General features: G+C 44.7%; 1 protein-coding gene across 3 annotated transcripts in view; it reads right to left on the bottom strand.

Annotated features, from left to right (window-relative positions):
• Positions 1-13,594, bottom strand: part of KCNQ1 (potassium voltage-gated channel subfamily Q member 1) — a 349,770-nt gene that overhangs the window by 227,545 nt on the left and 108,631 nt on the right. The window lies entirely within an intron of this gene.

The following is a 13,594-nucleotide window of genomic DNA, read 5'->3' as shown; positions in this document are numbered from 1 at the left end:
TAGGACATACAGACGCCAGAGATACACACATAGAGGAAAGACAACGTGAGGACACGGTAAGAAGGCAGCCATCTCCAAGCCAAGGAGAGAGTCCCCAAGAGAAATCAACCCTGCTGACACCTTGATCTCAAGCTTCCAGCCTCCAGGACTGTCATATTTCTGTGGCTTCGGCCACCCAGTCTGTAGTATTTTGTTATGGCAGCCATAGCAAACTAATACATCCTGGAAATTATCATAGAAAGAAAGCTACAGTAGCCCTCCCTTATCCATGGGGGATATCTTCCAAGACCCCGAGTGCATGCCTGAAACCGTGGATTATACCAAGCCCTGTGTATGTTTTATCTTATACACACATACCTAAAGTTTATATATATATATATATATATATATATATATATAAAACTATAATTGATTTACAATAGTTATATATAAAAAACTATAGTTGATTTACAATATTGTGTAGTTTCAGGTGTACAGCAAAGTGATTCAGTTATATATAGTTATTTGTTTTCTTTTTCCGAGGCTTTTCCATTATAGGTTACTATAAGGTAATGAATATAGTTCCCTGTGCTATACAGTAAATCCTCGTTTACCTCTTTTATATATAGTGGTGTGTATCTGTTAATCCCATACTCCTAATTTATCCCTCCTACCCCTTTCCCCTTTCGTAACCATAAGTTTGTTCTCTATGTCTGTGAGTCTGTTTCTATTTTGTAAATAAGTTCATTTGTATTATTTTTTTAGATTCCACATATAACTGATACCATATAGTATTTGTCTTTCTCTGACTTACTTCACTTAGTATGATAATCTCTGGGTCCATCCATGTTGCTGCAAATGGCATTATTTCCTTCTTTTTTATGTCTCAGTAATATTCCACTGTGTATATATTACCACATCTTCTTTATCCATTCATATGTTGATGGACATCTAGGTTGCCTCCACATCTTGGCTATTGTAAATAGCGCTGCTATGAACACTGGGGTGCATGCATCTTTTTGAATTAGAGTTTTCATCTTTTCCAGATATATGTCCAGGAGTGGGACTGCTGGAGCATATGGTAACTCTGTTTTTAGTCTTTTAAGGAACCTCCATACTAAAGTTTATATTTTAATTTATATTTAAATTATATCATCATTTAGATAAAGTTTAATTTATAAATTAGCCACAGTAAGAGATTAGCAATAACATAGAACAATTATAACAATATACTGTAGTAACAGTTATGTGAATGTGGTCTCTCTCAAAATATTTTATTGTACACATGTAATGCCTTTCCCATGTTAAGCAAGGATCATGCACTATGGCCGTAACTTTTGCAGTTTGACTTGTGACTGCAAAACTAGCACGAAATTCTTTCTCCTTCACTCTTTCACAGATAGAAGATTCAATCGTACCATAGATCTCAGCAGTCTCAGCATACAACTTTTTTTTTTTCTTTCCTTAAAAAGCTGAGAACTTTTACCTTTTCACTTAAAGGAAGCACTTTACAGCCCCTCTTCGTCATATCTAAATAGCCAGAGTCACTCCTCATGCTTTTTGGGGCCATTATTATGTAAAACAAGGGTCACCTGAACACAATCACTGCAATACACGACAGTCGATCTGATAACCAAGACAGCTACTAAGTCACGAAAGGGCAGAATGCACTGGACAAAGGGGTGATTCATATCCTGGGGGGCAGAACAGGGCGGCATAAGATTTCATCACGCTACTCAGATTGGCACACAATTTAAAACTTATGGATTGTTCACTTCTGGAAATTTCCATTTAATATTTTTGGACCATGGTTGACCACAGGTAACTGCAACTGTGGAAAGTGAAACCACAGATGATGGGGGACTACTGTACTTGTATGTAGGGAAGTCGGGCTCAAGGAAGGTTTTTAGAAAATGGGCCAAAACCCGATGCAAAATGGATTCTCAGCAACAGAGAGCACTGTGGCATGTGCATAGCATGGGGAATGAAGGAGAGATGTACGTTTTAGAACGAACTGTTCCGGTGTCTTCGGAGGGAGTCTTATATGATCTCATATGTTTGGAAATCAATGATAAACCCCTATAGTATCATGTATACTGAGTTCATCATATATTATGAGCACTGGGAAAAACATGAGAATAAATCTTAGATCATTAACATAAGGACAGCACAGAAACATACACATTATACACACGTGTAGAGTTACAGGTGTATGATAAAGTAATAAAAGTGAGAAAGCTTAAAAGAAAGACCAGCCCTGAGATTTGTGGCACAGGGAGCCAGGTGGAATGCGGGCTATTTGGCAGGGGAGGGTAAGGGAGGGTCAGAGCAGAACCCAGAGACACCAGAGTGCTGGCTACATACAGGCCCTGGGTGGGCACCTGCATATCTTAGCTCACTCGGTCAACACAACAATCCTGGGAGCAGCCCTGTTAGGATCCTGATTTCATGGATGCAGAAACTGAGGCAAAGAGAAGGCAGTAGTTTGCCCAGGGTCACACGGAAGAAAATGGCAGAGCTGGGCTTTGACCCCAGGAAGGTTGACTATTGGGCTGTGCTCGAAACCAGTCCATAAATTTGCCACTTGACTTTTTAAAACATACGTGTAAAGGAAGGATTTAATTTTCCCATTTCAGAATTTGGCAGATGTGTTGGGTTAAAAAAATAATAAGAATAAAGAAGGTTGGAGCATCTCTGAATGATGCAGTGAATAAGTATATATGTATGTATACATGTATATATATATGTACGCATAATCCATCTCTACATAAAATGTATCTGTTGTATACAAAAAAAGTTCATGTCCTACAAATAAAATATATAATTTCTTATATATTTAAGAAAATATATCTTCTTAACTTAGGTTCATGGAACATTTACAAAAGCAATAATTTTATTTTTGTACTTGGACACAAAGAAAATCTTCATTAAAAAAGTAGAGATTTCACAGGCCACATCCTCTCACTGTAAGCCTGTTAAATTGGAAATAAGTCCCAGTGATAAAAAATATACTGCTTAAAAACTAAGAAAACATTTCTTAAAAGAACTCTAAAGAGTAAATCAAAACACAAAATAAAAACTACCAATAAAGCAATGAAAAGGAACATATTTCATAGTAAGATCTATGTGTCATAGCTAAGGCTGCAATCAGAGGAAAATTTATAACCTTTAAAATGCCTTTTAGAAGAAAGACTTCAAATAATCGTACTGTTACTCTTAATTAAATTACAAATTAATAAAGTTAACCAGGAAGAGGGAATTATAGACATAAAAGCCCAAATTGGTGAAATAGAAAACAAAAATAGCAAAAAGGTGGTTTTCTGATAAGATAATAAAAGTGTAATAAATAAAATAGATAACTCTCTCATGAACTTGATTAAGGAAAAAGAGCAAAACTATAAAAGCTCAGGCAAGAAAAAAAAAAGAGATGACAGACACAGAAGACATAAAATCACTAAAAGAGAAAATTAGTTGCTACCAAGTGGCAACATAAATGAAACCCTTGAGGAGTTAAATAGCAATGAATAAATTACCCCAAAAGGTGCAGTAAATTTATTTAAAGCAAATTACCATAAAACAGACTAAGAGGAGATTAAAGATCTCCTTTAAAACATGTACCAGGCCCAGACAGTTTTACAACTTAGTTCTAATATTTAACCTTTAAAGAGAAGATAATTCCATCTTCAAACCGTTCCAGGACACAGAGAAAGGTAGACAGAGTTCCCTTTTGTAGAACATTTGTCTTCGCACACACCTGATGGCAGATTTCCTGCTCTTTTGAACCTGAGGCCCTGTTATTTCTAGGATCAGATATCAGGGATGTCTTTCATCAACACTGAGAATACAGTTTCACAGCATTAATGGCTATTTAATGGAGACACGATGAGTTCTCTAAGCGGACCTCTACTGATGGATACGTTGGTGGTCTGCTGTCTTTTGCTATTTAACAATTGCAGAAATCAGTATCCTGATAATGGATCATTTGGCAAATGTGCACCGTCAGTGTAGAATAAATTTCTGTAAGGGTTTGAAAGGCATATGCAACTTTCATTTCATTGAAATTATCTTATTTGTCTCCACAGAAGTTGTATCAACTTAATCTTCCAACGTCAATGACTGTGGTGGAGGGTTTCCCTGTACATTCACCTATCAAACTCTTTAATAATCAGATAGGTTTAAAAATCTCATGGCTTTAATTTGCATTTCTTGTATCATAATCGAGGTTCTCAGCATCTTTTCATCCTTAAGAATCACTGGTATTTCCTTTTCTGAGAACCGTCTTTGTACCTTTTATTCTTTTGTCTTCACGATTTACAAGGGCTTCTTAATATATCGATGAAATGAGCCCTACGTCTATGATATGAGTGGTAACTATTTTCCCCAGGATATAATTTTTAAAAATTAATTTTCGTATTTTTTGCTATGCAAAATATTTTTATTTTCTATATTTTTTTCATTTAGGCATAACTGATGTATAATAAACTGCATGTTTAATGTATACAGTTTAGTAACTTTTTCCCCACAATTTAGTAACTTCTGACATACAGTTAAACCATTGCCACAATGTGTTGAACATATCCACCCCCCCCCCAAAGTTTCCTTGAGCCCTTCTGTACTCCTCCTCCCAACACGGTCCCCGTCCCCCCACCCCCCTCCCAAGGTAACAACTGATTTTTTTGTCACTCTAGATTTTCTAGAGTTTTATATAAACAGAATAATACAGTATGTGCTCTTTTCTGGTCTGGCTTCTTTCACTCACTGTCATTATTCTGAGGTTTATTTAGGCTATTACTTTTCATTTTTGAGTAGCATTCCAATGTACGGATATGCTACAACTTAAAAAAAATTGCCCAAACGTTATGGGCATTTGGGTTGTTTCCAGTTTTCATAAAACTGCTATGAATATTCCATGTACAAGTGTCAGTATATGCATCTGCTCTTATTTCTCCTGGACAAATACCTAGGAATAGAATGTCTGGATAATATGGTGGGTACATATTTCACATTTTGGGGAACGGCCAAACTGTTTTCCAAAGCAGCTGCACCATTTTGCATCCCCACTAGGAGAGTATGAGTTCCACTTTCTTTCCCAGCACCTGGTATGGCCAGTCTTCTTAATTTTAGCCAATATAATGATGTATAGTAGCATCACATTGTGGTTTTAATTTGCCTTTCCCAAATAACTAATGATGTTGAGTATGTTTTTATGTGCTTGCCCATATATCCTCTTAGATGAAGTCTCTGTTCAAAGCTTTTGCCCATTTTTATTTGTTGTCTTACTATTCAGTCATAAGTGTCCCTCATATATTTTGGATATGAGTCCTTTATCAGATGTATGATTTGAAAATATTTCCTTCCAATCTCTGGTTTGTCTGTTCATTCTCTTAGTGTCCTTCAAAGCGAAGCCTGTAATTTTGTTAAGTTCCGTTAATTTGTTCTAATTATGGCTTTTGCTTTTGGTGTCATGTCTGAGAAATCTTTAACTCAAAGTCACAAAGATTTTTTTCCTATGTTTTCTTCTGTATTTGTTGGCTTTAAATTTAGGCCTCTGGTAAATTTTGAGTTAGTTTTTATATCTGATGCAAGATGTAGATCCAAGTTCATTTTTTGGCATATGGATATCCGGTTGTTCCAATGCTGTCTGTTGAAAAGACTACCCTTTCTCTACCAAACTGCCTTTGTACCTTGATCAAAATTCAGTTGTCCATAGATGTGTAGGCCTCTATGGACTCTCTAGTCTGTTCTGTTGATCTGTTTGCTCACCTTGATGCTACTACCACACTGTTGGTGTAGTCCTCCCACTTTGTTCATTTTCAAAGTTGTTTTGGTGTTCTAGGTCATGTGCATTTCCATATGAATTTCAGAATCTGTTTGTTAATTTCTACAAAATGCCTGCTGGGATTTTGACTGATATTATACTGGGTGTAGAAATCAGTATTGAATCTTGTGATTCATGAACATGGTATACCTCTCCATTTATTTAGATATTCTCTCAGTTCTTTCAGCAATATTTTGTAATTTCCAGTGTACAGCTCTCACGTCTTCTGTCAGATTAGTCTCTAAGTATTTAATATGGTTCATGTTACTGTAAGTGGTATTTTAAAATTTCAATTTCAGATTATTTCCCGCTAGAACATAGAACTGGAATTGATTTTTCCATGTTGATCTTGCATCTGCCACCTTGCTAAATTCACATATTAGTTCTTGTAGTCATCTTATATATTCACCAGGTTTTCTACACAGATAACTATGTCATCTGCAAATAAAAACAGTTTTATTTCTTCTTTTCCAAGCTGGGTGTCTAAAATTTCTTTCTCTTGCCTTCTTGTTGTGTTCCTGACCTTAGGAGGAAAGCAGTCAGTCTTTCTTCATTAAGAAGTTATAGCTGGGACTTCCCTGGTGGCGCAGTGGTTAAGACACCGTGCTCCCAATGCAGGGGGCCCAGGTTTGATTCCTGATCGGGGAACTAGATCCCACACGCATGCCGCAACTAAGAGTTCACATGCCACAACTGAGGAGCCTGCCTGCCGCAACTAAGACCCGGCACAACCAAATAAATAAATATTAAAAAAAAAAATAAGCTATAGATGTAGTTTTTTCATTGAGAGCTTTATCAGGTTGAGGAAGCTCCTTTCTGTTTTCTACTTGCTTTTGTAATACTTGGCTGTTGGATTTTGTCAAGTTCTTTTTCTGCATCTATTGAGAAAATCGTATGGTTTTTCATTTGTTAATGTGGTTAACTGACTGATTTTCTAAAATGTCAAACTAACTCTGCATTCTCGAACCCCAGTTGGTCATGATGTATAATCTTCTAATATATTACTGGATTTGATTTGCTAAAATTTTGCAAATAAAATTTTGCATCTATGTTCACGAGGGATATTTAACTATAGCTTTTTTTCTTACAATGTCTTTAGCTATAGCTTTCTCTTCTTACAATGTCTTTGGCTGGTTTTCAGATCAGGGCAATGCTGGCCTCATAATGAGCTTGGAACTATTCCCCCCTTTTCAATTTTCCAGAAAATGTTGTCTAGAATTGAGTTTATCTTTCTTAAATGCTTGGCAGGATTCACCAGTAAAGCCATGTGGTCCTGGAGAATGTCTGGGGGAATGTTTTGAACTATAACTTTGATTTTATCAGCAGAGAGAGAACTATTCAGGTTATCTATTTCTTGAGTACTTTACATCTTTCAAGACATTTGCCCATTTCACCTAAGTTGCTGAATTTAAAGACTTGTATAGCATATTCCCTTATGACCCTTTTTATATCTGTAGAATCGGTACTGCCATATCGCTCATTTCTGATACTGATACTTTGTGTCTTCTCTCTTTTCCTCCTGATATTTCTGGGGAAAGGTTTATCAACTGTATTGATTTTCTTCAAACAAATCAGCTTTTGGTTTCATTATTTTTTCTTTTGTCTTTGAGTGTTCCATTTCATTTGTTTCCCCTCTGAGCTTTATTATTTTCTTGTTTCTACTACTTTGGGGTTTAGCTTGTTACTCTTTCTCTAGTTTCTTATGGTAGAAGCTGAGGCCGACTGGAGCCAATCCTTTTCTAGTGCACATGCTGGTGCTCTGTTGCTGCTTCCTGGGTGCTGCCCTTAGCAGAGCCTACACGTTTTGATATGCTGTGTTTTCATTTTCATTGAGTTCAACATATTTTCTAGTTTTCATTTGAATTTCTTCTCTGACCCTGTCCTATTGGAAGCATGTTATTTAGTTTCCAAATATTTGAGGATTTTCCAGAGATCTTTTTATTATTGATTTTCAATTTAATTCCATTGTGGGGTCAGAGGACAGACTTTATATATCACTTGAATCATTTTAAATGTACTGGGATTTGTTTTATCGTTCAGAACCTGCTTCTATCTTGGTAAATATTCTGTGTACACTTGGAAACAGTATGTTCTCTGCTATTGTTGGGAGGAGTGTTCTATAAGTGCATTAGGTCAACTTGGTTGAAAGTACTGTTCAGAGTTATATCCTTACTGCTTTGCTCTCTACTTGTTCTATCAACTTTTGAGATAGGTGTATTAAAATCCCCAATTCTCATCCTGGATTTGTTTCTTTCTCCTTTTATACATTATTCATTATTTTTTCCCTTTCGGCTATTGGGTTTGAAGTCATATTTAGATATAGCAACTTATGAATCAACAGTCATTTAAATACTTTATATATTATAGGATCCGATACGGAGTACTTCTGTTATTCTTTTTCTAAATATTCTCTAGTTTGGGATTTTGTTTTGTCTTTGACAGAGTTTAAAAGCCAGGAATACCACCAATCAAAACAGTAAAACACTGGATCCAATCCCCACAAAATCAGAAACACATCAGGGAATCCTTGCCCATCGTATTTCCAAATTAGCCTGCAGACCCCTCCCCTAAGGCAGCACACCAGGAACACAAGATCACTGGCGTAAACGTTTGACTGGACACAGCAAAAAATCAATTGTACACTCGTATCACAGCAAGTGATAAAAGCAGGAACAACACTGGATAGTGTAGGTGGAACCAACCCAGGCGTGTCTATTCTTTAAAACTAAGGAGACAGGACTTCTGTCAAAAGCCTAACCGTTGCTACTCTGGGCAGTGAGACAACAGGGGATGATTTTTCTTCATTATGCTCGTGTGTATGTTTCATAGGCTCTATAATGAGCATATGCCATGTTTTTAAGCAGAAATAAAATCTCTTGAAATTTGGGAGTGGCCATCTTTTGGTCATGAAGAGATGGGCTGTGATGGGGTGACCTTCGGGCAAAGGGGTCCAGGTGGAAAAGCCTGGCTGTGGGTGCAGGCGGGGGGTGCAGAGCTGGGAAGATGAGTGAGGGCCAGGCTACCACGAGACCCAGAGGTATCCAGACGGCAGCCCCGAGGGGACAGGGAATCCTGGGTGGGGGGGCGGTATGAGCAGGCACATTTGTTTACCTGCTCACTGGCTGTACAGAGCAGATGGGAGGGGAGAAGACAGTGAGGGAGATACAGAGAGACCATCCTCAGTGAAGTCCTGGGACAGCTTGGAGGGGACGGGAGTGAGCAGCCTGGGGGAGAGCCCGTGAGAAGGTTCTGGTCCGGGAGTTCAGAACATGCCCACAGAGCTCGTCGGGCCTCATCTCCTGCCCCGCCAGACCCCCACGCCCACTGGAGGAGTCGCAGGCCCCAGCCTGCAAGATCTTGCGGGGACCACCTCCTCGGGACCCCGAGGCTGCATGAGTGATGTGTGGTGACCAGGATGGTCACCAGAAGTTATGACCACAAGTCCTCCCCAGAGCCAGGGGGAACGTCACACCCCAAGACCAGAACAGAGGGGCAGATGCCAGGAGGGCGCCTGGGACCCTATTCTTGTCCTGAGCAAGGCAACTCTGACCCAGGTGAGACCGAGGCGGACACAGACCAGGATGTCACAGAAGGAGAACCTCGCCCTCAGGGCTACACCAGTCCACGGACCACCTGCTTCAAGGTAACCTAGGGGCTTGTTACCGACACACATTCCTGGGCCTCCCTACAGCCACTGTGACTCAAAATCTTAAGGGGTAGGTCTCTGAGTCTGTGTTAAAAGTAAAGTTCTCCAGGTGATTCGAGGGGCACCCAGGGAAGTTCCAACCTGAAGCATCACTGCCCAGCCCCGGCCAGCGGGGGCTCCCAGCCTTCCTCACCGGGAACAGCTCTGTCTGTCACCAAGAGGAGGACTTCCGTTTCTGCCAATAAGTGGGCCTGATGCCATGAAAAACCTCTCTCTGCAAGTTCTGGAAGAGAGCCAACCTCCTGCAGGCTCTGCTGAGCTCACCTGACAGGGAAGGGGGTGTCCCCATGGCCAAGAGGGGAGCAGGTGCGCCCTGGCTCTGACCCGCTGGCCTCCAGGGGTTGCCCACCTGAGGAGCCCCAGTGTGGACCTTACTGCCCCCCGAGGGGAAGAGGCTGCGCCTGGAAGCAGCACGAAGCAAGAACTGGCAGCTGAGATTCCACATCGAAAAGCTGAACCAAGAACCAAAGGGTGATGCAAACCAAACCACAAAGCCAGACAAAAGCCAACCAAACCCTCGCATCGGCCAACGGGGGGAAGGAAGCTCACCTGCCCCGGCCTGTGCTCCTGGAGTGTAAGTGGTGCGTGTGCTTAGGCTCGCCCTCACGGGACACTGGCTCTGTGCTTACGTGACACGGGTTGTCTAGAAAACCCCACACCTATAAACCAACCCCACGCGTGTCCCGGCGTGGTTTGCGGGATCACCTCTCCAGAGCCCACGGGAACCCACGGATACAAAACCTCCACAATCACAGCCTAAGCCGGCAGACCCACGAAGAAGCAAGCGTCTGAGAGTCCACCGCGAACAGAATCAGACTCTCCAAGAGGCGCAGGTGACGGAGGGACAGGATGGGTATGAGGACATGAGCACATTCAAGGGGCTGAAGAATCCAAAGCTCTGTCGTCAAACGGGAGGAAAATACAAGACGCTAAGACCAAGCAGGTGAGCCCCTCACATGAGGACATTTGGAAATGAAAAACCAGGTGGCAACTGAAATAAACACCTCACCGGCTGGCACACGGGAAGAGTTAGGAAACCACGAAGAAGCTGCTAAGGATGCAGCACAGGAAGACCGAGACGGGGGGTTTGAGAGACACCAAGGAGGGTGGACCTGGAGGGGCAAGTGGAAGTTTCCAGGCGAGGTCAGAGCAGTTAGGGGAGGTACTGTTCTAGGACACGGTGGGGCTGATTTTCCACTTGACGCAGGACACAAACCCTCATTCGGGAATCACGACACCTTGTAGGCAGGACAAGTAAAAATAATCCACCAGCTTGATTGACTACAGTGAAACGATGGAACACCAAAGTCAAAGAGAAGGTGTTCAAGGCCACCAGACGGGAGGAAGGGTCACCTACAAAGGACTGTCAGTTAGCTCGACAGGGCACACCAGCCGGGAGACGGTGGTGGATCTCCAGCCTGCTCAGACAGAATACAGACCTCTAATAACCTATAATGGAAAAGAATCTGAAAAAGAATAAATATATATATGTATATATATATATATATATATGTGTGTGTGTGTGTGTGTGTGTGTAACTGAATCACTTTGCTGTACACCTGAAACACTGTAAATCAACTATACTTCAATTAAAACAAATTGTTTCTATTAAAATAAATACAGATCTCAGCCTGTGATGTTCTACACAACTAAACCATTGTATTGTCCAAGAGCAAAGGCAAAATACAAAAATTTCAGACGAGCAGAAACTGAGCAGGCCCTCGACAGACCATCCCGGAAGAGAGCACAGGCTTCAGGAGGAAGGAAATTAAACCCAGACTGAGAGACAGAAAACTCGCAAATCTGTCGGCAAACGAAAACTCGCAAATCTGTCGGCAAACACGCTCCTCTAGCGTCAGGACGAGCAGCTAACGCAGAGGACTGTTTACAAAGGCAAAACCCAAACACGGGGCAGCAGGGCCCGTGAAATGGGAGGGTGATGGGGTGAGAGCCCCCCGGCCCGGGGGAGGGGGTGCGGGAGGCAAGGAGCAGCTGCTGACCGATGGGACGGGCAGGCCGTCAGGACAGAATCGACTTGCACGGCCTCCACACGCGGAAGGCAAGAGGATCGGAACCCCGCCACCCCCGGTGAAGCCCATCAGACGTGAACAGGAGCCGCAAACCCCCAGAGCAGGCAGGGCCTCCACGCCTCCGACGTGGTCCCTCCACAGAGCGGGGCACGTGGGCTTCAGGCCCATCATTCTCTGAAACTCTCTGTCTGAAGTCTCTGTGATGAGAGCGCTCTTTTCACCTGGTGTCCTCACCCCGCCCCCGCCCCCACCCCCCGCAGCTCCACCGTCACCCCGGGAGCCCCTGAGGTCGCAGGTCCCACCTCCAGCTGGCTCCTGGCTCCCCCTACCCGCACCCACCCCAACACCATGGCTGCAGGCCCTGGGCTGGCCCGCCACCGAGTCTCGCCTGTGGGCCCTGACCAAGTCCTGCCCGCTGCCCCATGCGTGCCACCCCAGGGAACCATGCAGGGCACAGGGCTGACCCGTGGCCACTCCTGCTCTGTGGCCTCCACCATCTGCCCCGTCCAATGCCTGCTGGCTCCGGGTCACGACTCATGCCCGAGGCCGCCAGACTGGTGAAGAAGCCCCGCAGGCATCTGTGTGAGGTGGGTGAGGTCAGCACCCACCCAACGCAGACACCGCGTGCCACGCCCAGGTCACCTGGCAGAGACACGCAGAGGCGTGGCTGGCCCCCGAACACCTCTGTCCAAGATGTTCCTGCCATTCGCTGGCCTTTCCTCGCCCTCCCAGCCAGCTCCACTCAGCCCTGATGTCACCTCCTCCTAGAAGCCTTCCTGGACCTGCCGGGCTCAAGCCAGGTACTCATCCCTCAGAGGCCCACACACTCTGCCCTCTTGCTGTCGCCTTTCTTCCTCCCTGGATGGCAAGGAGCACGAACAGTCCCTGGTGAGTTAGGATGGCGCAAGCAACCGAGTGACCGGAATCTGCAGGGGGGTGGGCGCCGTGCAGGAGGGACCCGGGCCGCACCGGCCACCTGTCACCGCTCACGAGATCTGCCCTGAAGACGGACATCCACCCAGAAATCAGAGCGGCTCAGACAAGGCTCTAGAACCCACGAACGAGGGGGAGCAGGTCTGCCTGGGACACGGGGCCTGAGGGTCGCAGGACAGGAGCCCAGAGAAGCTGCGAGCCTGAGACACAGAGAGAAATCACTGAGGTTGGGGAGAGGTGTGTGGGCGGGCACTGCCGTGGGCAGGGGGGCAGGCGGGCGCACGGGCAGGTACCGCGTGCTGGGACAGAGATGATTTTGTCCAGCATGCCCCATCCTTGAGGTTCAGGTTCTGGGACTGGCGTGGCGGTGGAATTCAGCACGGCTGTTCGCGCCCCAGTGCGTGGGAGCTGGGCCTGCAGGCCTTTCCCAGTGATGGCATCTGGCCCCGGGATTAGCGCCCCTTCGCCCACACCAGGGCTCTTGAGAGCCTCCGGGTGAGGAGGGTTCAGGAGTGTCAGGTAACCCACGGGACCCAGGCCGACAGCTCAGGCTCCAGAAATCCGGTGGCTCTGGGCTGGTATGACTTATCGCGTTGGCAGGAAAGAAAAAACTCCTCCGTGCAGGAGCATTCCACAAAAGGCGCCCGACTTCCCCGGCACTTGTACCTCATTAACATTCCGCAGACATCGCTGAGGACTTAATAACGCCAAGCAGGCTGAATGGACGCATCGTTTCGGGCTGCTCCGTATTCAGCCACCAGCGAGCGACGCTCCTCCCCGCGCCCAACCTGCGCATTAGCATTTGCAGAAAGCCCCCATCTGCATTGCGACAATGGTCCTGCCCCAAATCCGGAGCCGTTGTCACAATTGTCCTTTGTACCCACTCCAGCGGGCAGGCAGGCAACGCGACCCAGGGGCCCGTCGGCGAGGCCGCCGGGCCAGAATCCCGACGGTGTGTGATGAGGCCCCGGGCAGCCCAGCGCCCAGCAGGGTGGGCGCCCAGGCTCGGTCTTGCACGCCCAGCTCCCAGAGAGGACGTCCACAGGCAGCCTTGGGAGCAGGGAGAGGCCGTGGCTCCTTTCCAGAACACTTTCTGCCCTTCTGCCAGCAGTGACCAAATGCGGGAGG

This window comes from Delphinapterus leucas, chromosome 7, assembly GCF_059928025.1.
Source record: "Delphinapterus leucas isolate spDelLeu-1000000601 "Yukka" chromosome 7, BTC_Dleu_Yukka2, whole genome shotgun sequence".
In the NCBI taxonomy this organism is placed as follows: Eukaryota; Metazoa; Chordata; class Mammalia; order Artiodactyla; family Monodontidae; genus Delphinapterus; species Delphinapterus leucas.
Note: the sequence above shows the minus strand (reverse complement) of the source record. Positions and strands in the feature narration are given on the sequence as shown.